General features: G+C 38.5%; 1 non-coding gene and 1 pseudogene across 1 annotated transcript; one reads left to right on the top strand and one right to left on the bottom strand.

Annotated features, from left to right (window-relative positions):
• The window catches only part of LOC100785392 (kinesin-like protein KIN-14M), a 53,427-nt pseudogene extending 28,248 nt beyond the window's left edge, over positions 1–25,179 (top strand).
• Positions 17,079–17,185, bottom strand: LOC112998273 (small nucleolar RNA R71). The gene has a single exon (XR_003263310.1). It is a non-coding gene; the product is annotated as a small nucleolar RNA R71 (small nucleolar RNA).
• Positions 25,180–25,393: the final 214 nt, after the last annotated feature.

The raw sequence follows: 25,393 nt of genomic DNA, 5'->3' as shown, positions 1-25,393 counted from the left end.
TAAACAAATGAATTTAAATAATGTATAATACTATAATAACCTATATTGGTATCCACTGCAATGCACATTGACAAATGGTCATCATTTTGCCTAAGGAAAATCTTGTCGTCTGGTTTTGTTCGTTGCATAATAGGCCAGACAACTACCTAAAAGGAATAATTAATAGGTCAGTGTTGTTTTTCAATACATTTGCATTAGCATTAGTCAGGAACATCAATATTTTAATTGTACAATAAGCATCCTTGTTTGTATTCAACAGTGCTTTGAAAGGACTTGATGATACTCCACAACCTAAATCCAAGGCTGGTGCTAGGTGGATTGTTGTTAAAGTAAACAATGCTTCTACTTATATTTTATGTATGTGTAGAAAAATTTGTAGTTAACGTTGAATATCTAAATTTCGTTATGAATTTAGTGTAATAGACAAAAAGGAAGCACTGAGTGTGGATATTATGTGATGCACTGGATGTCAATTATAATCTTAGGAAGTTTCAAGAATAATTGGGAAACGGTAATTGTTTATTTCAAACAAATTTGATTTTGTTATGAAGGTGTTTTGCATCCAATGGGCAAAGTATTATCTGAAAGTTAGAAATGAAACTTGGGATGTTAGGCAAATTTGTAATTTTACTTTACTTAGTTTACTAGCTTACTTTAAATTTTTTACAATTCATGTCTCCTTTTAACATTGAATATTCTTTATTCATAGTTATTAATGAATCTGTCATGTAGTTTTCCTGCTTAAAACTGTTTCAAAACATAATGCAAATTAAATATGTTATGCTGTGTGGTCTGATTTAAAATTTGCAGGTTAATTTTTGGGTTTCACTATTAGAAAATACACTTTCAACATCGGTTATTTAGAACATTCTACATCAGTTCTAAAACCGATGTTGAAAGTGCTGATGTTGAATGTATCAATGTTAACATCGATTTTGTAAAACCGATGTTAACATATATATGACAACATCGGTTCTCTAAATAACCGACGTTAAACACAATGAACAACAGCAAAAAAAGTGTACGCATGATGAACGTTGACATCGGTTTCGCAGTAAAACCGATGTTAATATGTTATATTAACATCAATTTTCTAGAAAAACCGATGTTAATGTAATATATTAACGTCGGTTTCCTACGATAACCGATGTTAATATATTCCATTAACATCGATTTTGCTAGAAAACCGATGTCAACGTTGATGATGCATACACTTATTTAGTGTAGTTCTTTGTGTATAACATCGGTTATGTGTAGATAACCGATGTTAATATTCAAATGTTCACATCAGTTATTTATAACTAACCGATGTTAATGTACTAGAGTTGACATCGGTTATCTACAGATGACCGATGCTAAAATACAAACGCTAACATCGGTTATACACAAATAACCGATGTTAATATACAAACGTTAACATCGGTTGTCTATTACAACCGATGTTAAGGTTCATGTTGACATCGGTTTTGTAAATAACCGATGTTGTTTATCATATTAACATCGGTTTTTGTTAATAACCAATGTTGTTTTCAAGTATTTTTTTTATAAATACTTTTTATTTTTATAGTAAACCCAAAATTGTACCTGTCAAATCCAATTTCAAGCCCAATTCACAGCAAATAAACATTTTATTCTGCTTTCAAGCAATTTTAATGATAATAAACATCAAATAATTGATTTATCATAAAGAGCAATCATCAAATGAATTCAATGTTCATATTACATAGAAAATGTAAAAAATGTTAAACCAAAGTAAACTAAGGAAAAAACCACTGTCCCTAAATCCTAGGCCTGATCTCTAACTTGGAGATAAAACTGTGCCCACTGGATCCGCAATGCCTTTAATCTCTCTGGCTCCAATGGTCTAGGATCGTTCAAATACTGCATGATGAAATAAATCATAATAAGTTAATAATGTAATACAAATTGTAAATAAATCGATTTTGTTTGAAATAAACTTACCGCTTCCCAATTATTCCTCAAAGTTCCTAAAATGATTGTGGACATCCAGTGCATCACATAGTAGCCGCACTCAGTACTTCCTTTTTGTCTATTACACTAAATACATAATGAAATTTGGATATTAATTAAACAACTAGTGTACAGACACATAAAGAAATATATATAAGTGGAAGTTTTATGTAAATGACGTACCTTGACGACAATCCACCTAGCAGAAGCCTTTGATTTAGGCTGTGGAGCATCATCAACACCTTTTAAAGCATTGTTCCAGATGAGTAACCTTTTAAAGCACTCAGTACTTCCTTGGGCAGGATAACCACCATCTGCCAATGTCCGCTGTAGTGGAACCTAAAATGGGTTAGTACATTAGTAAACATTAATTAAATTTTGTTATTTTGTGACTTACCCATTTAGGTAGGCTCCAAGATACACATCGCGTTGTGAACTCTGCATCCAACTCTTTATGTAACTTTTAGATTCAAATTGCGATTGCCCAGACCTCTGAATGGACTGAGGCTCGAGGAATCCATAGATATCACAATTCCCCGCTCGCATACATGTTTCAGTGAGATGCCTGTTTATGTTAAGTCAAAGTTAAATATTTATGAATTGAAAGCCATAACTTAGGTAAATAAAAGCCTTTTATATAAAGACTTACAGAATCCACAACTGTAACACTGATATGTTGAGACATTGACCACCGTGTGCGATTTCAGAGAGGTCTTCGTGCTTTATGTACAGGGGGAAATCTGGATTAACTACCTCACACACGGTGGCATCCCATCTAACCTGATAAGGCCTCAAGAAAAGCTCTGGGATGGTCAATGTCATCAGATAAAGCGGATCATCGACCTCCGGATCGGGCTTCGGAGGTGGTTTTGGCGGAGACACAACTACCTGTTCATGAAACAAAGTTAAATAGCCAAATTTGAGGCACGCTTAATGAATTAATTTAAAAAGAAGAAACATATAGTAAGGACAATAAGTACCTGGTTTGATAAAGACTTGATCAGATGTGTCAGCCAAGCAAGGAAGGTGTAAAGTGCCTGCCCCACTAAGGAAACCTCAGCAGTGGGTACAGGAACTGCAGCATCTGCATCTTTAACCTCGTCCACACTCACCTTTACTTGGCCAGGCAACAAAGGAGTGTTATGAACAAGAGTGGATCCCTCATAAACACTCCCCATGGCAACCAGGCGGACAGGATCTTCTTCTATGTGCAAGACGCACCTGTCAGAGTCACCCGTCTCAGGATCCTGTCCTGAGGGATCAACACAACTCCCCTTTGTGCTTACTCGAGGACCAGAGGGACCAACCAGAGGCTCAGGAGGCACTGCAAGTCCCAGAGATTGCATCTGCGACTGAAGCTGGGACTGCATGTGGCTGAAGGATGCCATGACCTGCCTCGTCACTTTCTCTGTGATGGACTCATCTAGCTGGTCCCTGATTTGTTGGGTCAGCTGCTGCAATTCGTCAGGAGGCAGGGAGGAAGTGTTGCGGGACATCCGTGGAGCCAATCCAAAGTATTGCTTGATGGTGACACCGGCTCCAGCAGCACGGACTCTGGACGTCCAATAACAGCGGTGAGAACTTCCTGACGTCCACGGGGGACGAAGGATCCCTGTGTGGCCTGCTCCTCAAAGGAATCCTGCACAGAAAACACATAGTGGTACATGACATTCACAAAATATTGAAATATAATTGTAATGGTTAGTTGAAAATGACTTACAATCTTCACAGCGATTTCCTTTGCGGCCTCAGTCATCATTTCCCTTGTTTTCTTCGTGTGGGCCATCTTCCACTTCACGTGGGGTCTGACCGGGAATGGAGGGTCGATGACGCCATCAATGCTTCCTGACTGTGCAATTTCCTCCAGCTTCTTCTTCATCTTCTCAGCCAGGAGCTTCTGCTCCAAATAATCATAACCCCCACGAGACAAAACGTGGGGGGCAGTATTCTGCTTCTGGATGGCCTGTGCCTTCTTGCGCACATCCTGAAAAAATTAAACAATAATGTTTGAAATTGGTAGAATGAAGTATAACAACATCATGTTTTTTGAAAAACAACTTAAATGACAAGGAACATACCTCCCAAGAAGGGTTTCTGCGAGTTTGGCAAAACTGGGCCCATTTTTCCTTGCTGATGCCGTATTTCTCACAGACAATGTCCTCGACACCGTCCTGATCGGCTGCAAGGGCCCATTTCCTCGTGAGGTCTGATTTAAAGTGCCTCTATCTCTCCCCCAAGGTCTGCCGTAACTTCCTTTTCGTCCTACTGCCAGAAGCCTCTGGGATATCAAATTCCGCCTGACAACGTCAAATAAAGTTTATTTGTTACAATAATGTATTTTTTGGCTATTAATTAAACAAAATCAAATAAGAAAAGAAAAATACATGAATATCCTCCCAAATTAGGTCCTTCTGAGCAGTAGGGACCTCCTTCCAGTTCTCGTAGGTGACGTCCACCTTATCACGCACCACAATCCCCAAATATGTTCTTAATTTCTTCTTGTGGGGACCGTTGGCCTTCCCGATAGCAAGATCAACATGCACCACTGGTCTCTCAGCACCAGGTGGTCTAGTGGACAACGATCGTAGACGTGAGGCTTTGCGTGTCCACTTCATGGCAGATGGTGAAGTCGATGCATCCGAAGGAGGAGGAGGAGAATGAGGAGAAGGAGGAGGAGGAGGAGGAGGAGGAGGAGTGGAGGCAGGTGGAGAACCCATGATCTTTTATACAATAACATACAACAACATACAAAATAGGATTAATCAAAAGAGGATCAGTCATAAGTTTTTTTTTGGAAGGCAAAAGTATAATATTATTAATAAAACATAACAGTACCAAAGGTACTGGGGAGATCAGATACAAGACACCCAAGGTGCAACCTTCCAAAAACATAAAACCCAACAAAACCCCACCACAGAAGGAGACAAGACAAATTAACCAAAGGACTCCGAAAGATTGGTAGACTAATGGTTAAATAAAGTATTGAAACCTTTCTCACTAGCTTTTAACCAAGACCAAGCAAGAAATAAAGCATCATCCATGACTTTGGGAGGGTCAAAAGGGGTGCCCTGAAAGTGATTTAGTTGTGCTTTTTAATTGTGATTTGAGGCAACCATGTTATAAAAAGTCTGTTACATGTAATCAATAGTCAATGTATGCTTGATGGAATATAAATACTAGATCTTCAGAAATACACATGTGCACGACATCCTTAGGACTTCATCCAGCTAATGTTTGTCGCCAGTTTCATCATCCACCACCCTTTTCTTCTTTGCCTTCTCACGTTTGTTGTTGTTAAACCCATATTTATGCCTTCTTCCCTTCATGTCTTGTTTTTTCACAACTTTAGCCAAATTTCCTATCTTCAGCACAGTTGAATCTCTTGTCTTATTCTCCTATGACACACTTTGATGGCTTGTATCTTTTTTCTTCGTATGTTCTAGTGGTTCAACTTCATAATGCATAGAGTAATCTGAATTTTCAATCATCACCAAAGGCTTCTGCATCAGCATTGACACTCTCTACCCTCTTTGGTTTATGCTTCTGTGTTGCTTTTCGTGCTTCCTCCTTATAATTCTTATTTATTGGAGGTCTCACTAGAAGAATCAGCACCAATCCGTGCCTGCTCCTCCTCTACCAGCTCAATATCTTTCGTTTCACCTTTGCTTTTGTAAACTACACTGTAATTTACAAAACACAAGTTGAAAGGAAAGATATTGAGCTGTTAGACAAGGAAGAAGCACAGATTGGTGTTGATCGTTCTAGTGCAACCTCTAATAAATCTGAGATTTATAAGGAGGAAGCACGGAATGCAGCATAGAAGCATAAACCAAAGAAGGTGGAGAGTGTCAATGCTGATGCAGAAGCCTTTGGTGACCACTGGAAAATTCAGATTGCTTTATGCATTCTGAAGCTGAAGCACTAGAACATACGAAGAAAAGAGATACAGGCCATCAAAGTGTGTCATTGGAGAATAAGACAGGATATTCAACTGTGTTGAAGATAGGAGATTCGACTAAAGTTGTGATAAAACAAGACATAAAGGGAAGAAAGCATAAATATGGGTTTAACAACAATAAACGTGAGAAGACAGAGAAGAAATGGGTGGTGGATGATGAAACTGGCGACAAACATGAGTTGTATGAAGTCCTAAGGATACCATCTAAAAGAAAATACCGATGCCTCAATCAGAGAAAAATGTAGTTGTCACTTACTTGCTTTGGTGACCTCTGTCTCTGCAGAAAATTACATTAGACGATGTTAATCAATTCTTCTTCATCATGATCATTTCGATTAGCATGAACGTCGTCAGCTTCTTCTTCTCTGACAATGTTAGGAGTGATTTGAGCGGTCAAAGGACTAACATAGGTGTCCATGTATGAATCATCATCTTCTACATTAACACCAATTTTTTTGCCCTGCAGAACCACGCACCACCTTTCATCACAAGTGTCTTGCACATAAAATACTTGTCTAGCTTGTTCTGCCATGATGAAAGGGTCATTGTGGTAACCAAGTTTCTTTAGGTCTACCAACGTAAATCCTATATCATCGGTGCGCACACCGGTGTTGCTGTCAACCCATTTACATTTGAAAACACATACCGTAAATTTCACATAGTTAAGCTCCCAAATTTCATCAATGAGCCCAAAGTAAGGGATGGAAGCTACACAGGGATTGGCATCATTGACACTTGCAAAGTGTTGAGATTCATCCCTTAGGGTGACCCCGCTATTCTGCATTGTACTTTTGTCATCTTGTGCTTTTGTGTAAAATGAATACCTGTTTATGTCGTATCCTTGCCAGGTTATAACATTTCTTTTAGGCCCATCTACTAGCTTTCTTAATGTTTCTGAAGCATTCTTATCTGCAAAGATTGTATCTTTAAACCAATCACAGAAAGTCTTGTTATGCTTTTTCAACACCCAATTCTTTGACATTTTCGGATTATTCTGTTTGACTAAAGCTTCATGCTTAACTATGTATGGAAAAACTTCATTACTGTTGTTCAAGACATACAAGTGAGCTGGTAACAAATCTTCTACACTTGGAGTGATCACATGCAGTCGTCTTGAACCCTTACCACCCACTCTGTCATCATGCCGAGACTCAAGAAGCCCAACAGGTTTAGCCTTCTCTAAGTATTCTGAACAAAATTCAATGGCTTCTTTTGCAATGTACCTCTCAACAATAGATGCTTCTGGATGATATAGATTCTTTGTATAGCCTTTTAAGATCTGCATGTATCGCTCTATCGGGTACATCCACCGTAGATAAACAGGACCACAACATTTGATTTCTCTGACCAGATGCACAATCAAGTGAATCATGATGTCAAAGAAAGCAGGGGGAAAATACATCTCCAATTGGCACAGTATAATTGCGGCCTCATTTTCCAACTCATCAAACTTGATAGGATCAATGACTTTGCTACATATAGCATGGAAGAAAAAGCACAGGCGAGTTATCGCTAACTTGACTTTGTTTGGCAAGATGTATCATATAGCCACGGCTAACAATTGTTGCATGAGCACATGACAATCGTAAGACTTTAACCCTACAAGCTTAAGCTCCTTCAACTGCACAAGGCTCTTAATATTTGAAGAGTATCTGATGTAAGCTCCATTGGAGCTTGTAGGCCTAGGATCTTCTTCATCAATGGATTCCTTTGCTTCTTGGAAGATGAATGGCAGCGGAATGGAGAAAGGAAGAGAGAGAGGAGATGCCACTTCAAGGAGAAGATGAGTCTAGAAGAAGCTCACCACCATAGGAGGTCATGGATAAAAGCTTGGAGGAAAAAGGAGATGAATAAGGGGAGAGGGAGAGAAGAACAAAAAATTTTGTGCTCTAAATGAGCTTTGAAATCTGAAGTTTAATATTCAAATAATCAAAGTTGAAAAAAATGCACACACATGACCTCTATTTATAGCCTAAGTGACATACAAAATTGGAGGGAAATTTGAATTTCAATTCAAATTTCACTTGAATTTGAAATTGAATTTGCGGAGCCAAACTTTGGAGCCAAAATTTCACTAATTATGATTAGTGAATTTTAGTTATGGTTCAGCCCACTAATCCAAGATCAATTCCAAGATTCTCCACTAAGTGTGCTTAGGTGTCATGAGGCATGTAAAGCATGAAGGACATGCACAAAGTGTGACTATATGATGTGGCAATGGGGTGTAGTAAGCAAATGCTCACCTCCCCCTCTAAAATTTAATTGGATTGGGCTTCTACCAATTCAATTAAATTTATTTCCAACCACACACATCAAATATTCACTTAGTGCATGTGAAATTACAAAACTACCCCTGATACAAAAACTAGTCTAGGTGCCCTAAAATACAAGGGCTGAAAAATCCTATATTTCTAGGGTACCCTACCTACATTATGGAGCCCTAAATACAAGGACAAAAATTAATGAAACCTTAATCTAATATGTACAAAGATAAGTGGGCTCATACATAGCCCATGGGCCCGAAATCTACCCTAAGGCTCATGAGAACCCTAGGACCTTCTCTTGCATCTTTGGCCCAATCTTCTTGGAGTCTTCTATCCAATGCCCTTGGGGGGTAGGATTGCATTATTCCCTCCCCCTTGAAAAGGATTTGACCTCAAATCCAAAGGTTCTTTAAACTCATGGATTCTTTCCTCAACACCTGGAAAAAGAATAAAAACATATGTATTAGTGATGTTGGGTATGTTAGAGTATGGTAAGGACGAAAAACCCCTTTCTTGGCCATCTTCCCATGAGAGAATATAATTCCTCACCAACTCAATGAGTGGTGCTACAAGTATAGAAAAATATGGGACAAACCTTTTGTAAAAGTTTATTAAGATATTGAAGCCCCAAATTTCCCTTATACTTGGTGGAGGAGGCCACTCAGGAATGACCTTTATTCTCTTAGGGTCCATGGAAAGCCCTTGATCACTATTTAAAAAGCTAAGGAAAGTAATGGAATAAAACATACCTTTTTATTTATTTTCATGTTGATTATTCCTACAAAAAAATTACGACAAACCTAAGGTGTCCCACATGAGCACCTAGGTTTTCATTGAAACAAAAAATAAGAACAAACCTACCTAATGAGTCACTATGTACACAAATCATGAAGATGTTGGGTGCATGAGTGATTTTACAAAAGAGTGTTGCACCACTCAACACATTCATCATACCACCTATCATAGGGATTTGGTGCCTAATAATACCTATTTTTTGCACCAACAAAGCACAAGGATTTAAGCTCTTGCAAACCAAATCCTCATCCAACAACTCCTTTACTTGAGGAATAAATTCAAGCCCAAGAGGTGTGGCAATGCTAACAAGTGTCTTTTTACAAAGGAGAAAATGTGGAGGTTGTCTAAGAGGGGAAGTTTTTTTAATGTTTGTCTTTATTGTAAAATGACTTTCCTTCTTAGCTAACTTCTTGGAGGAGACACTTACCTCCTTACACTCCTCCTTAACCATTAATGGTTGTCCTTCTTCTTGGGGGTAGATTTCTTAACTAGATTCTTCCCCTTTTGCTTCTTCACGTTCACTAGAGGAAGGTGAAGTAGTAGCCTCATCTTGGCTACTATAAATGTTTTGGCCCCTCATAATCATGGTTTTCTTGGTGGGGAATTGAGAAGTAATGTGTCCTCTTCAAAGACATTTAAAGCACTTCATGAAGCTAGTCTTCTCTTGCATACTAGCCTTAGGGAGTTGCTTTTCTATTGTCTTCCCCTTATCATCTTTGGGCTTAGAAGGTGCAGCCCCTAAGATGCTTAGACCTTGGACTTTCTTTGGATAAGAGTGAGAGCCATAAGATTTTAAAGTAGACTTTCTTTTAAGTTTTTGCTCTACCCTTATTTCCCAATCTAAGTTAGCCTCTACATTGTCCTTCCCATGGAAGTATGGGAGGTTAATGTTGGCCTCTTGAGGCTTTCTTTCCTTTTCTCTTCTATGGGAATGAGGTCTAAGATGTGACTTATGTCTTCCTTCATAATAGTCACGAAGTTCTTCACTTAGGCTCTTGCAAGAGTTATGACTACTATAGGAGGCATGTTTTTCTCTTTTCATTTCTTTCATTATTTTTCTTCTTTCTTCCTCTATTATTTTCTCTTTTTCGTCTTGACTTATTTCTTCCACTTTTTTTTTTCCTTTTTCTTTTCTCTCTTGTTTTTCTTTCCACAAATTAAGGGATCTCAACTCATCTAATATCTTATACAAGGGGTCCTTAGGAGTAGAACCCTCACCATTAACACTAGATGAAGAATGAAGACTCATGTTGGTTCCTAAGTTATGGTTCTTTCTTGTTGGGGGTTTGAAAACAAAAGGTAAAAGAAACTATGGTTGAAACTAGCCAAAATAAACACTAAAAGAGGTGTGAAAGATAAGGTAAAAACTAATTGGTAAAAGGCAAGCTATCTAGTCGGTTTGACAATGGAGGGTAAAGGAAATAAGCTATGGAAGTGAGCAAGAAATTAAAGTGCAAGAAATGCAAACTAGGCGGATCCTAAGAGTGTTTGGATGACCTCATTTAAGGTTCACAACAAAACACTCACTATCCTAAGGGAAAATTGCATAAATTATTACACACAAATGGAAGTATGGTGACCTAGCGGAGGCTCCCAACTTACTTCCAATGAAAGGCCTTTTTGTTACAAAATTTAAAAGCAATGCAAATTGCCAATTACAAAATTACAAAGAAAAAAGTCCTCAATTGTGGTGGCTATTCTCTCTTTAGTGTTTCACTCAATTTGGAGTGCTCTTTAGTCCAATAGATCTTAAGGTGGTTGGCCCCTTGCTTCTTGACTCAAATTCTTCAAGATATGGCACCAATCCTCCTTTCCAATTCCCTATATGGCAACTCACAAGCAAGGAAACAAAGAGACAAGCAATAACCAAAGACCAAAAAAATGAAATGAAAGCTAAACCAATAGAGTTTTAGCAAGACAAATTTTCAAGGATTATTCAACAATTAAAGCAATGAAAAGCACATAAAAGCAAGCTAGGACTCAAAGAGAAACTTAGAATGGCTCTAGAGTAGAGTAGAAAAACTAAAAAAAAAGACTCAAGAAACCTCTAGTTTTGGCACTTGTTTTCACAATAATTTTCAATTGAAATTTAAGAACTAGGATTGGTATAAAATAGGCACCAATTATAGAACAAATTTTGAGCCAAAACAACAAGCACACTTTCCTTTCACTTTTTTTTTCCTGGACACTGATTTTTCTACCAACTTGTGACATTTTTCTTATTTTTTCCTTTGATCCAAATTGATGCAATCCTACCCCGCAATGGCATTGGGTAGAAGACTCCAAGTAGATTGGGCTAGAGATCCAAGGGAAGGCCCTAGGGTTCTCATGAGCCTTAGGGTAGATTTCGAGACCATGGGCTAAGTATGAGCCCGCTTATCTTTGTAAATATTAGAATAGGTTTTGCCTTCGTCTGGGCCTTGTATTTTGGCCATTCTAGTAGTATAGGGTTTTAGCCATGTATTTCGGGGCATTTTGAGTAGTCTTTGTAGTAAGGACTTTTTTTTGTCATGGGGGTGAGCTTAGCTATTAGAGAGGTGTGTGTAGCTAAGCTCTAGCTTCTTTAGGAATCTTCTTAAGGAAGCTTCTCAAGGAGGTGAGCTTAGTTATGAGAGGGGTGTGTGTAGCTAAGCTCTAGCTTCTCAAGGAAGTTTTCTCAAAGAAGCTTCTCAAGGAAGTTTTCTAAAGAAAGCTTCTCAAGGAAGCTACCTAGTCTATAAATAGAAGCATGTGTAACACTTGTTGCAACTTTGATAAATGAGAGTCTTGTGAGACATACTTCAAAGTTCCACTTGTCTCCCTCTTTTATTCCTTCAATTTCGTGCTCCCCCCTCTCTCTTTCTCTCCCTCTTTCTTTTCCTCCATTGAAGCATCCTTCCAAGCTTCTTATCCAAGGCTCATCTTGGTGGTGAAGCTCCTTCTTCCATGGCTTATTCCCTAGTGGATGGAGCCTCCTCTCACCTCTTCTCCTTTGTCTTCCGCTGCATCTCCATGGTGGAAAATCAGCATTAAAGGACCTCATTGAAGCTCAAAGATCCAGCCTCCATAGAAGCCCCCACAAGCAAGCTTCCATCACAAATCGCTTGGTTCTTTTTTTTTTATAATTTTGGTCCATATGTCTAGAAAATTCAGTAAAAATTTCAGCTCAAAAAACGTAGTCACTAATTCCCAGTAATTTATACAAGTTCGCATGTTCAAGCTGCCAGCACCAGAGATTTCAACCTAGAAATCAAGAGTAGTGTTTATGTTGCTTAAGGCTTGGATAGTTACAATTTGTGTTTGCCTATGCTCAATTATCTTGAATAAAACAATTCGAGAGAGCTTAAGACTTATTTTGATCCACAAATCCAGCCACAACTCAGCACCACAACTCAACTTCATCATAGGCATCATGTAGGAAACTTAGAAATAAAAAAAAAGTTCAAGAACAAGGCTACTTCTAGGAATTGATTTAGAACATGTTATGAACTAAATAACATGCATGAATTCGACTCAAAATTCAAAAGATAGGCTAAGAATGACTAGAATACATGAACAAATGTATCTAGAATTCAATCAACAAAATAAAAATTCAACACAAACTTAGAACATAATGTGACAATTACTATGACTAAACATGACTCTAAGACAACATGGATTAAGTGATTTACACTTAGATTTTAGTGTTTTTTTTCTAATCAATATTTTGGAAGAAAATTTAGATCTAAAGGTTCAGCACAAGAATATTATGAATGAAAAATGATAGAACCTAAAATCAACACAAAAAACATGATTCAAGAGTAGATCTACAAAATTTGAACCATAGAAATGCAAGAACAAGTGTAGATCTAAGATTTAATCGGTTTATTTTTTTTGAATCTACTCTAAACAGCACCAAACCACAAGACAATGGAGGATATACAAGGAGAATAATATGAAGAACAAGGAATTAAAGAGAATTCACCGAACAAAAAGATAGAGGAAGCAAAAGAACATCACCTAGATGAAGATGCTCTTTATACCACATGACGTAAGCTCCATTGGAGCTTGTAGGCCTAGGATCTTCTTCATCAATGGATTCCTTTGCTTCTTGGAAGATGAATGGCAGTGAAATGGAGAAAGGAAGAGAGAGAGGAGATGCCACTTCAAGGAGAAGATGAGTCTAGAAGAAGCTCACCACCATAGGAGGCCATGGATAAGAGCTTGGAGGAAGGAGATGAATGAGGGGAGAGGGAGAGAAGAGCACGAAATTTTGTGCTCTAATAAGCATTGAAATCTGAAGTTTAATATTCAAATGATCAAAGTTGAAAAAAATGCACACACATGACCTCAATTTATAGCCTATGGGTCACACAAAATTGGAGGGAAATTTGAATTTCAATTCAAATTTCACTTGAATTTGAAATTGAATTTGTGGAGCCAAACTTTGGAGCCAAAATTTCACTAATTATGATTAGTGAATTTTAGTTATGGTTCAGCCCACTAATCCAAGATCAATTCCAAGATTCTCCACTAAGTGTGCTTAGGTGTCATGAGGCATGTAAAGCATGAAGGACATGCACAAAGTGTGATTATATGATGTGGCAATGGGGTGTAGTAAGCAAATGTTCACCTCCCCCTCTAAAATTTAATTGGATTGGGCTTCTACCAATTCAATTAAATTTATTTCCAACCACACACATCAAATATTCACTTAGTGCATGTGAAATTACAAAACTACCCCTGATACAAAAACTAGTCTAGGTGCCCTAAAATACAAGGGCTGAAAAATCCTATATTTCTAGGGTACCCTATCTACATTATGGAGCCCACAAAAATTAATGGAACCTTAATCTAATATGTACAAAGATAAGTGGGCTCATACTTAGCCCATGGGCCCGAAATCTACCCTAAGGCTCATGAGAACCCTAGGGCCTTCTCTTGCATCTTTGGCCCAATCTTCTTGGAGTCTTCTATCCAATGCCCTTGGGGGGTAGGATTGCATTAGTATCCTTGTGGAACCTTCACCCGACGAAGACACTGACAAAAACTTATCTTTTCCTTCTTGGACAAAGTATGGCAGGCTAGGGGCAAGTAAATTTTCTTCCCATCAGACCTTGGTTGCAATTGTGATCATATACCCATATCAGCTAGATCTTGACGGGTATTCAAGCCATCCTTCGTCTTGCCTTGAATGTTAAGGAGCATCCCAATCACACTGTCACAAACATTTTTCTCCATATGCATAACATCAATACAATGTCTAACGTCAAGATCATACCAGTACGGAAGATCAAAGAAAATGGACCTCTTCTTCCATATGCAACTTTGACTTTTATCCTTCTTTTGGATCTTCCCAGTATTCAGGTGTTGAACTCGCTGATATACCTGCTCACCAGTCAATGGTATCGGCACAATATCATGCTCTTGACTTCCATTAAAAGCTTTTTTTAGTCGTGTGTAAGGATGATTGGGTGTTAGAAAGCGACGATGCCTACTGTAGACAGTTTTTCTCCCATGTTTAAGTTGTATGTGATGTGCCATCATTTTCTTCTATTTTCTAAACCCTTTTTGCACCATTTTAATTATTGATTGGTCTTAATTGTCAATTAATTAGGCAGTTTTATTATTTGGGCTCATTTAGCTAATTTGATGTTTTTAATCTAATTTCAGGAATTAATGAAACATCGGGCTTAATCCGGATTTTGGTTGTGGACTTGAAGAGGGCAAATAAAGAAGCGCTTACCTTAGTTAATTTCTAATTAGGAAATTTCGCAATTTTATTTTATGTTGTTCAGTGTTTATTTCGTTTTGGGCCAGAGTATTGTAATAGGGCCCAGTGACTTTGAGTGACTCTTTTTAAATAGCTGCCTTGGGATTCGTGCAGGGCATTCTATTCTGTTATGCTATTCATTATTCAGAGCTTGGTTTTAGGGTTTTCGTTTTTCTGTTTTGACGTTTCTGAGTTCGTAATGCAATTTTACGTTTTCTGCTTCTAATTACAATTTCGTTCTTGTTTCTTTTTCTACTCTCATTTACGTTTCTGTTCAATTTTACATTTCTATTTGTTTACGTTTCTGTTTCATGTTTCAATTGCGTTCTCTGTTTGAATCCATGGAAGGCTAGATTTTCTGGTGTTGTTTCCTTTTGAGGACGAAGCCCAACTCTCTTTGAGGTTTCGTTTGTAATGTGGTTTCCTGGCAGTTTTCCCTTCACCAGTTATCCCAATTTCGTGAATATTAATCAGTGCACGCTTCGTGTTCGATTAATTGCCTCTGAGCCTAACTTGCGTTCATGCTTAATGGACGAAGGGATAACTGGTGTATGTGGTGCCTAATCACGTATTGAAAACCCTAAGTTGATTTTCGCTTAGTAAATTGAAATAGGGTTGGATTAAGTGGTTGACTGTTAGGGACGAATTCTCCATAACCCAGGATAAGAGAGTGGCTTCTGAATCAGAGGAAACAACTCGTTTTTAATATTAGTAGTTTCGTATTCCATTTTATTTGTCTGCTCTTTAATTACCAAACAACCAAACCCCCCCCCCCCCCATCGTTACTGTTACTGCAAGTATATTATGAACATTTGGCTTGTCACTGCTTGTTGGGAAACGACCTAGGATCACTTCCTAGTTACTGCATTTTCATGTTTATTTGATTCGGGTACGGCCTCGATCAAATTTGGCGCCGTTGCCGGGGAGCAGTGTCCAAAGGTTCATAATAGCTAGCTAGTGCTGTGTGTTTAATCCTTTCGTGTTTTATGTTTAATTGTTAGTATTGTGTTAGTATGTGTGTTAGTGTTGTTTAGTGTCCTGGTATTTTGTTTAATGTGTGTTCTGTTTCAGTTTTCCCATTAAGCGTTTCCCCTGTTTTAGTCTTGTGTGTTTTGCTGTGAATATTGTGCTTGAAAGCAGAGTAGTAGTAGAAATCAGCTTGCGGCAAAAACAGAGTAGTAGTAGAAATCAATTAGAGACGGATTTTAGCGACCACCCATGCTGAATTAATTGGGATTTTTTGTTTTAGTAGCTAGGGTTGTTATTTTTGGCTGAATTTTTTTGTGGTAACTTCTTTTAATCCATATTTTGTGGGAAAAATAGCTAGAGCCTTTAGTTTGGTCAGATTTGAAAGTTCCAAAAAACTAGCAAATTTTGTGTTTGTCAAAACTTCAAACGGCCATAACTTTTGCTCCGGTTATCAGAATCGCAATTATTATATATGCATTTGGGGTAGAAAAAAATTTCCTACGTCGTGGCAGCCGCCATAGGCTGGCTGAGGTCTCCATCGTCCAAAAAAAGCGATTCTGTCAAAAGTTTTTTATTTTTCAAGTTTTATTCACTTATTTTTCTTAACCTACCATTTTTAGCTTTCATAGTTAGACTTTGAATTTTTGTCTGAATTTTTTTGTGCTATCTTCTCATCATTTTATAGGGTTGCTCACAAAATTTCAAGTCATTTGGATATCATTTGAGGGTAGCTGTAGTTCAAACCTACACCTTTATTTACATGACAAGGCAACTAGTTGTGTGCATGCTGAATGTAGTGTATGACTAGAGGCAATCTATCTGACTTACAACCCTTTGATCCTGAGATAGATAGGACATTTCATAGATTAGTTAGGCATCATTTTATACCTTTTGATCATTCTGAGCATTCCATAACTGGTGAGTTATTGGTGATTTTGAACATCCTGATCTTGAGCATTATAATTTTGAGCATTCTGATTCTGAGCATTCTGATTTTGCACATTCTGAGAACATGGCACAACCTCCACCTCGTGAGAGGACTCTAAGGGAAATGGCTGCACCTGATTTCACCTATGAAAGCTTGTGCATCCAATACCCTGATGAGGATGTCCCATATGTTCTTAAAACTGGACTAATTCATTTGCTTCCAAAGTTTCATGGCCTTGTAGGTGAAGACCCGCACAAACATTTGAAGGAATTTCATATTGTCTGCTCCACCATGAAACCCCCAGATGTCCAAGAGGACCACATATTTCTGAAGGCTTTTCCTCATTCATTAGAGGGAGTGGCAAAGGACTGGCTGTATTACCTTGCTCCAAGGTCCATCACGAGCTGGGATGACCTTAAGAGAGTATTCTTAGAAAACATTTTCCCTGCTTCTAGGACCACGACCATCAGAAAGGATATTTCAGGCATTAGACAACTCAGTGGAGAGAGCCTATATGAATACTGGGAGAGATTTAAAAAATTATGTGCCAGTTGCCCTCACCACCAGATTTCAGAGCAACTTCTTCTCCAGTATTTTTAAGAAGGACTCAGTAATATGGAGAGAAGTATGATAGATGCTGCCAATGGTGGAGCCCTTGGAGACATGACCCCTGTTGAAGCCAGAAATTTAATTGAGAAGATGGCTTCCAACTCCCAGCAATTCAGTGTCAGAAATGATGCTATTGCCATTAGAGGAATGCCATGCTAGATTTAGGAGCTTCTGTTAGTGTTATGCCTCTGTCTATTTTTAATTCTCTATCTCTAGGTCCCTTGCAGTCAACTGATGTGGTAATTCATTTAGCTAATAGAAGTGTTGTCTGTCATGCTGGTTTCATAGAGGATATCTTAGTTAGAGTTGGTGAATTGATTTTCCCTGTTGATTTTTATATCTTGAATATGGAAGATGGATTTTCTCAAGGATCAGTTCCCATCATTCTAGGCAGACCCTTTATGAAAACTGCTAGAACTAAGATAGATGTTTATGCAGGCACACTGTCCATGGAGTTTGGTGATATAACTGTTCATTTTAATATTCTGGATGCTATGAAATACCCATCTGAAGATCTTTCTGTATTTCGTGCTGAAATAATTGACCATGTTGTTGATGAATACATGACTGATCTTTATTCTAATCTGCATGCCTCTCACTCTTCATGCATTGAGTCTGAAATTGTACTTGATCATATGTCTGAATTTGATGCTGAGAGTGAATCTGAGAGTGATATTGATTGCATGCCTGGTGGTGGTGTTTTACCTCTTGAGATTGATTTTATAGAGTCAGATAGGACTAACCATGTTTCAGGAAGTACACATACCTCTGACTTTCTTTATGAGGTCAAGGCTGAGAAACCATCTCCTTCTACCACTGTCCAGCCGACCACACCAGAATTGAAGCCTCTGCCATCAAATTTAAAATACGCTTACTTGGATGATAGCAAGAGTTTTCCAGTGATTATATCTGCCTCCCTTGCTGATGAGCAAGAGGAGAAGTTGTTGTCAGTTCTCAAGAAGCATAAGAAGGCTATAGGCTGGACCCTGGCGGACATTCCTGGTATTAGCCCATCCACATGTATGCATCGAATAAATTTAGAGGATGGAGCTAAACCAGTAAGACAGCCACAGAGAAGACTCAACCCGGTGATTCTTGATGTAGTGAAGAAGGAGATAACCAAGCTTTTGCAAGCTGGAATCATTTATCCTATCTCCGACAGCCAATGGGTGAGTCCCGTCCAGGTAGTCCCGAAAAAGACTGGCCTCACAGTGATCAGAAATGAGAAGGGGGAGCTGATTCCTACTCGGGTGCAGAACAGTTGGAGAGTCTGCATTGACTATAGGAGGCTGAACCAGGTTACCAAAAAGGACCATTTTCCCCTGCCATTCATTGACCAGATGCTTGAACGCCTGGCAGGTAAATCCCACTACTGTTTCCTTGATGGTTTTTCTGGTTATATGCAAATTACTATTGCTCCTGAGGATCAGGAAAAGACCACATTCACCTGCCCCTTCGGCACTTTTGCTTATAGGAGGATGCCTTTCGGCCTGTGCAATGCCCCTGGTACCTTCCAGCGGTGCATGATTAGTATTTTCAGTGATTTTTTAGAAAATTACATAGAGGTGTTTATGGATGATTTCACTGTATATGGATCCTCTTTTGATGGTTGTTTGAATAGTTTGGAAAAAGTTTTGAATAGATGCATTGAAACTAACCTTGTTCTAAATTTTGAAAAATGTCATTTTATGGTTGAGCAAGGTATAGTTTTAGGCCACATTATTTCCAATAAGGGCATTGAAGTAGATCCTGCAAAAATTTCTGTTATTTCACAATTGCCTTACCCCTCTTGTGTGCGAGAGGTGCGATCTTTTCTTGGTCATGCAGGATTCTACAGGCGCTTTATAAGGGATTTTAGCAAAGTAGCCCTTCCACTGTCCAACTTGTTGCAAAAGGAGGTGGAGTTTGACTTTAATGACAGATGCAAAGAGGCTTTTGATTGCCTCAAAAGAGCATTGACTACCACCCCCATCATCCAGGCACCCGATTGGACAGCCCCTTTTGAGCTTATGTGTGATGCATCAAATTATGCATTGGGGGCTGTCCTTGCTCAGAAAATTGATAAATTGCCCAGGGTGATATATTATGCTTCTAGGACTTTAGATGCTGCCCAAGCAAATTATACTACTACTGAGAAAGAGCTTCTAGCCATAGTTTTTGCTCTTGAAAAATTTCGTTCTTATTTGCTTGGTACTCGCATTATTGTTTATACTGACCATGCAGCTCTAAAGTACTTGTTGAAGAAGGCTGATTCTAAGCCTAGGTTGATCCGATGGATGCTCTAGCTCCAAGAGTTTGACTTGGAGATCCGTGATAGGAGCGGAGCACAAAATCTTGTTGCTGATCATTTGAGTCGTATCGAACGTGTCTCTGATGCAGATTCACCTATTCGGGATGATTTCCCGGATGATCATTTGTATATATTGTATAGTATTTCTGACTCTCTTTCTACTCCCTGGTTTGCTAACATTGTCAATTATTTAGTTGCCTCTATTTTTCCTCCCTTAGCATCTAAGGCCCAAAAAGATAAAATTAAAAGTGATGCTAAGCATTTTATTTGGGATGACCCCTACTTGTGGAAATTGTGCAGTGATCAGGTCATTAGACGATGCATTCCAGATCATGAGACTTACTCAGTCCTACGGTTCTGTCATTCTTCCGCATTTGGAGGTCATCTGGGTGTTCAAAGGACAGCTTGCAAAGTGCTTGACTGTGGCTTTTATTGGCCCACCATCTTTAAAGATGCGTGGAAGATTTGTAGCACTTGTGAGTAGTGTCAGAGAGCAAGAAGTGCACTTACATGGCGATAACAAATGCCTCAGCAACCTATGCTATTCTGTGAGGTGTTTGATGTCTGGGGTATAGATTTCATGGGTCCTTTTCCTGTCTCTTTTGGTTATGTTTATATTCTCCTTGCAGTTGATTATGTTTCAAAATGGGTGGAAGCCAAGCCCACTAGAACTAATGATGCTAAAGTTGTCGCAGACTTTGTCAGGTCTAATCTATTTTGCAGGTTTGGAGTACCTAAAGCAATTGTTAGTGATCAAGGAACCCATTTTTGCAACAGGACAATGCATGCCCTGCTTAAAATGTACGGGGTTGTACACAGGGTATCCACACAATACCACCCCCAAACCAATGGACAGGCAGAAATTTCTAATAGGGAGATCAAGAGAATTTTAGAGAAAATTGTGCAGCCAAGCAGGAAAGATTGGAGTACCAGGCTAGATGATGCTCTTTGGGCACATAGGACTGCCTACAAAGCACCCATAGGAATGTCTCCTTATCGGGTTGTCTTTGGAAAGGCATGTCATCTTCCAGTGGAAATTGAGCACAAAGCATACTGGGCAGTGAAGACTTGCAACTTCTCTATGGATCAAGCTGGCGAGGAAAGGAAGTTGCAACTGAGTGAGTTAGATGAAATCCGCCTAGAAGCCTACGAGAATGCCAAGTTCTACAAAGAAAAGACCAAGAAGTTCCATGATAGCATGATAGTTAAAAAAGACTTCGTGGTTGGGCAAAAAGTGTTATTGTATAATTCTAGGCTTGGACTCATGAGTGGTAAGTTGAGGTCTAAGTGGATTGGTCCTTTTGTTGTTACTAATGTTTTTCCTTATGGTACAGTTGAGATCAAAAGCGACTCCACAAACAAGAGCTTCAAGGTCAACGGACATCGACTTAAGCCATTCCTCACGAACCCTTCTTTAGTGGACGTAGTGTTGGAAGAGACTTCCTTACTCCACCCTACTCTTCCTCCACCATGACTTAGAGAGTTCTCCTTTTACTATCTCTTTCTTTACTTTTATTACATTTGTCCTATTCTATTTTATGGTTTAATTGCTTTTAATCTTTTAATTGTGCTACATTGAGGACAATGTGTTGTTTAAGTATGGGGGGAGTGTTCTTTGGTTTTAGTTTTGCTACTTTTGTTAGTTTTGTTTGTGTTAAATTTGTTAGTTTTGTTGGGTTTCTAGTTTAATATTTTAGGTCAATTTTGTTTGCATGTACAACTTTGCATATTTTTCTTTGAATTATAGGATATGTTCAAGAAATGGGTAATTGTTATGAAAATAAAAGTTCTTGACATTTTGTGACTTGAAATCCTTGATTCTTCTCTACATGTCATGATAGTTTTGAAAGCTCAATTTGAAAGTGATGATTTTACCTTTGTGAGAATTTGAGCCATCCATCATCATAATCTTTTGGTGTGTTTTGCCCCATTGATTGCTTGCACTTGCCTTGGCTTGATTCTTGTTGATGCGTCCTAATTCACATGCATATTTGGAAATGAGTAAGGCAATTTTGTTCTTATAAGCTTCTAGCCAAATGGACTTACCTTGAATTAATTCCTTTGATAGCCCTTTTGAGCCTTGTTTCCCTTTCCTTGTTTTGAAGCTCACTACAAGCCTTAAGTGAAAAACCATGATATTACCATATCCTTAAGGAATTTTGGAGCTTTGGAATTGTTTTGGGAATAAGTGTGGGGGGTTTTTGTTTCATTGGACAACTTGTTTTGTTGGCTATGCTTCATGATGTATTTTGGGCCATACTTGATGTACATTGTATATTGGTTAAATGTTGGACATGCTGAATGAAATGTTGTTTCTCAAAGGCCAAAGAGTAAAAAAAAAAAAAAAAAAAAAATCGAAAAAAAAAAAAGAAAAGCAATAAAGTTGAGTGAATAAGATCTTAAATGGCACAAGAATGATGAAACTCTTGGTTCTACTCTTCATGTTTAATTTTTATCTTTACTTCTTTATATTTTCTTATTTTTTTTTAATATGCACTTATTCCCCTTTGCTCCTCTATTCCTTTGGGATTTAGCCACTTATTCCATATTTCTCCATACCTTGTCCTTGGCCCCATTACAACCTTAAAAGACCTTTTGATCCTCATGTGCTTGTGTTTATGGGTTGATTGTCAATTTTAGAATCTTGCAAAGTTTATGTGGTGTTTGCTTTCATGGGTGCTTTGAGGGTAAATAGTAGCCTAGACACTTGAGAGATAGAGTGTATATCTTGTGAGGCTTTATCACTTTTCATTCTTGAGCTGATTAACTATTTTGCCATGATTGGGTTGCTTGGATGATTTTCATGAATGTCTTGACTTTTTGGATCTCCTTATGTTAGATGTTACCCATTCCTTTCATTCCTTGATGTTCATTGAGAAATATGTGAATGTTTTTGTTTGTCTCCCTTTCATATCCTTGGATTTTGTTCTTTGTTTCATTTTTCCCAGGAGTGCAAAAGGCTAAGTATGGGGGGTTTTGATGTGCCATCATTTTCTTCTATTTTCTAAACCCTTTTTGCACCATTTTAATTATTGATTGGTCTTAATTGTCAATTAATTAGGCAGTTTTATTATTTGGGCTCATTTAGCTAATTTGATGTTTTTAATCTAATTTCAGGAATTAATGAAACATCGGGCTTAATCCGGATTTTGGTTGTGGACTTGAAGAGGGCAAATAAAGAAGCGCTTACCTTAGTTAATTTCTAATTAGGAAATTTCGCAATTTTATTTTATGTTGTTCAATGTTTATTTCGTTTTGGGCCAGAGTATTGTAATAGGGCCCAGTGACTTTGAGTGACTCTTTTTAAATAGCTGCCTTGGGATTCGTGCAGGGCATTCTATTCTGTTATGCTATTCATTATTCAGAGCTTGGTTTTAGGGTTTTCGTTTTTCTGTTTTGACGTTTCTGAGTTCGTAATGCAATTTTACGTTTTCTGCTTCTAATTACAATTTCGTTCTTGTTTCTTCTTCTACTCTCATTTACGTTTCTGTTCCATTTTACATTTATGTTTGTTTACGTTTCTGTTTCATGTTTCAATTGCGTTCTCTGTTTGAATCCATGGAAGGCTAGATTTTCTGGTGTTGTTTCCTTTTGAGGACGAAGCCCAACTCTCTTTGAGGTTTCGTTTGTAATGTGGTTTCCTGGCAGTTTTCCCTTCACCAGTTATCCCAATTTCGTGAATATTAATCAGTGCACGCTTCGTGTTCGATTAATTGCCTCTGAGCCTAACTTGCGTTCATGCTTAATGGACGAAGGGCTAACTGGTGTATGTGGTGCCTAATCACGTATTGAAAACCCTAAGTTGATTTTCGCTTAGTAAATTGAAATAGGGTTGGATTAAGTGGTTGACTGTTAGGGACGAATTCTCCATAACCCAGGATAAGAGAGTGGCTTCTGAATCAGAGGAAACAACTCGTTTTTAATATTAGTAGTTTCGTATTCCATTTTATTTGTCTGCTCTTTAATTACCAAACAACCAAACCCCCCCCATCGTTACTGTTACTGCAAGTATATTATGAACATTTGGTTTGTCACTGCTCGTTGGGAAACGACCTAGGATCACTTCCTAGTTACTGCATTTTCATGTTTATTTGATTCGGGTACGGCCTCGATCAGTATGTAACTTGTATTTTCTTCACAGATGGGGCATGCATGATGACCCTTAACACTGTGACCGCTGAGATTCCCATATGCTGGAAAGTCATTAATGGTACAAAAATGCATTATACGCATTTCAAAGGTCTACTTTCGAAACGCATCAAACACTACAACCTCCTCGTCCCACAACTTTCTCAGATCTTCAACCAACGAACTTAGATAAACATCAATGTCATTTCCTGGCTGTCTTGGGCCCGATATCATCATAGACAACATCATGTATTTTCGCTTCATGCACAACCAAGGAGGCAAATTGTAAATTACTAGCAGAACTGGCCATGAACTGTGTTGAGTGCTTAAGGTGCCATATGGATTCATTCCATCACTGGCTAGTCCAAGTCTAAGATTTCTTGGCTTTTTCCCAAAATCTGGATACAAACCATCAATCTTCTTCCACTGCGAGCAATCAGCCGGGTGACAGACCATTCCATCAGAAATCCTTCCATTTGCATGCCATGTAAGGTCTTTTGCGTCATCCTCATCAGAACTGCTTTCTTCTTCATCCTTCACTTTGTACCGTGAAGTCCCACAGATAGGGCATTTGGACATTTCTTGGAATTCATGCCTGTACACTATGCAATCATTGGGGCAAGCATGAATCTTCTGATACTCCATACCCAGCGGACACAATATTTTTTTTGCCTTATAGTAACTTTTAGGCAATGTGTTGTCCTCCGGAAGCAGATTGTGCACTACCTCAAGCAGTGAGGTGAAACTTTTGTCACTCCACCCATACCTGGCCTTCACATTAACCAGACTTAACACAGGAGACAACAGGGTTAAGGAATTCTTGCACCCTGCATACAAAGGCTTCTTAGAATCACTCTGCAATCCTTCATACAAAGGAGCGTGTGCTTGCTGGAAAGACTCTTGTCCAAGGTCACAAATCATGTCCTCTAACCGATCTCCTATTTCTTCATCAAACGGTTCAGATTGGGACCCACTCTACATGTCTGTGACTTCACCATGCCATATCTACGTCGTGTAATTCTTCTTAATCCCATCACACAATAGATGGTCCCGTATATCATCGAGTAATTGTCGTCTTCCATTCAAACAGTTAATGCAAGGGCAATAATATTTTCCTTCTTCATTCGGTCGACCTCTTTCTGAAGCAAATTGAAAGAACTGTTCGACGCCATCCTCATATTCTGGGCTCATGCGACTTTCATTCATCCAACTTCGATCCATCTAAGCAATTCCATGCACGAAAATCTCACTTTTTTATTTATAGGTGTGGCCCTATCCCATTTAGGAAAACTGCCTTTTATGTTAGCTTCAAATGTAAGGGTTACCATTATTTACAAAAATTTGACTAAATTTCGGCAGCATTTCGCATTGGTCTACATAGGAACCGGAGGAGGGTTTCCAAACTTTGTACGCATAGGTAGTGGCAAGCAAGATATTGGAATCTGTGGTGAAGGCAGAGGAGGAAACTCTAATGGCCACTCTGGTGATGGTGGTCAGACACTTAATTACCTTAAAGCTGCTAGTGATGGAAACTGAACTAGCCAGGGAGAATGGTAAAAGTTTCCTTTGCCCTTAGCCGTTTATTGAGTTAATTAGGAGAATTAATCAGTGGAGATTAACTAGGGAAGGGAAGGTGGAAAGGGAAAAGTTGCTGCTTAGATATCTTGTTCGTTAATCTTGTGCTAAAGGCAAACTGCCTTCACGTTTCTGTAGTACTAGTATTTTCTGTGTGTGGTTGTGTGTGTGTAAA

This window comes from Glycine max, chromosome 10 (assembly GCF_000004515.6).
Source record: "Glycine max cultivar Williams 82 chromosome 10, Glycine_max_v4.0, whole genome shotgun sequence".
NCBI lineage: Eukaryota > Viridiplantae > Streptophyta > Magnoliopsida > Fabales > Fabaceae > Glycine > Glycine max.
Note: the sequence above shows the minus strand (reverse complement) of the source record. Positions and strands in the feature narration are given on the sequence as shown.